At 51.0% G+C, this 1,524-nt stretch overlaps 1 non-coding gene across 1 annotated transcript in view; it reads left to right on the top strand.

The window, feature by feature from the left end:
• Positions 1-1,524, top strand: part of LOC131934416 (small subunit ribosomal RNA) — a 1,852-nt gene continuing 328 nt past the window's right edge. Inside the window, exon 1 of the ribosomal RNA XR_009385722.1 lies at positions 1-1,524. This exon is cut by the window's right edge and continues 328 nt beyond it. This is a non-coding gene — a ribosomal RNA (small subunit ribosomal RNA).

Genomic DNA, 1,524 nt, shown 5'->3' with positions numbered 1-1,524 from the left:
TATCTGGTTGATCCTGCCAGTAGTCATATGCTTGTCTCAAAGATTAAGCCATGCATGTCTAAGTTCACACTGTCCCATGGTGAAACCGCGAATGGCTCATTAAATCAGTCGAGGTTCCTTAGATGACACGATCCTACTTGGATAACTGTGGCAATTCTAGAGCTAATACATGCAATCGATAGCTCCGACCTTTATCGGGAAGAGCGCTTTTATTAGTTCAAAACCAATCGGCGCGGCCTCGCAAGGGGTTGCGTCGTCCCATTTGGTGACTCTGGATAACTTTGTGCTGATCGCATGGCCTCGCGCCGGCGACGCATCTTTCAAATGTCTGCCCTATCAAATGTCGATGGTACGTGATATGCCTACCATGTTTGTAACGGGGTAACGGGGAATCAGGGTTCGATTCCGGAGAGGGGAGCATGAGAAACGGCTACCACATCCAAGGAAGGCAGCAGGCGCGCAACTTACCCACTCCCGGGCACGGGGAGGTAGTGACGAAAAATAACAATACGGGACTCTTTCGAGGCCCCGTAATTGGAATGAGTACACTTTAAACCCTTTAACGAGGATCTATTGGAGGGCAAGTCTGGTGCCAGCAGCCGCGGTAATTCCAGCTCCAATAGCGTATATTAAAGGTTGTTGCAGTTAAAAAGCTCGTAGTTGGATCTCAGGCGCAGGCGGGCGGTCCGGCTCGCGCCGGCTCACTGCCCGTATCTCCTGCCCTACCGTCTGTCGGCTCTCTCCCGCGGGTGCTCTTCACTGAGCGTCCCGGGTGGCCGACGCGTTTACTTTGAAAAAATTAGAGTGTTCAAAGCAGGCCTCGCTGCCTGAATAATGGTGCATGGAATAATGGAATAGGACCTCGGTTCTATTTTGTTGGTTTTCGGAATTGGAGGTAATGATTAACAGGGACAAACGGGGGGCATTCGTATTGCTGCGTTAGAGGTGAAATTCTTGGATCGCAGCAAGACGAACTACTGCGAAAGCATTTGTCAAGAATGTTTTCATTAGTCAAGAACGAAAGTCAGAGGCGCGAAGACGATCAGATACCGTCGTAGTTCTGACCATAAACTATGCCACCTGGCCATCCGCAGGAGTTGCTTCGATGACTCTGCGGGCGGCCTCCGGGAAACCAAAGGTTTTGGGTTCCGGGGGAAGTATGGTTGCAAAGCTGAAACTTAAAGGAATTGACGGAAGGGCACCACCAGGAGTGGAGCCTGCGGCTTAATTTGACTCAACACGGGAAAACTCACCCGGTCCGGACACTGTAAGGATTGACAGATTGATAGCTCTTTCTTGATTCGGTGGGTGGTGGTGCATGGCCGTTCTTAGTTGGTGGAGCGATTTGTCTGGTTAATTCCGATAACGAACGAGACTCTAGCCTATTAAATAGTTCGCCGGTTCCTCGATGCGCCGGCGCAACTTCTTAGAGGGACGAGTGGCGTTTAGCCACACGAGATTGAGCAATAACAGGTCTGTGATGCCCTTAGATGTCCGGGGCCGCACGCGCGCTACACTGAAGAA

Source organism: Physella acuta, unplaced genomic scaffold (genome assembly GCF_028476545.2).
Source record: "Physella acuta isolate Inbredline_101_S28 unplaced genomic scaffold, ASM2847654v3 ptg002820l, whole genome shotgun sequence".
Taxonomy (NCBI): Eukaryota; Metazoa; Mollusca; class Gastropoda; family Physidae; genus Physella; species Physella acuta.
The sequence above is the reverse complement of the archived record's forward strand: the minus strand, read 5'-3'. Positions and strand labels throughout refer to the sequence as shown.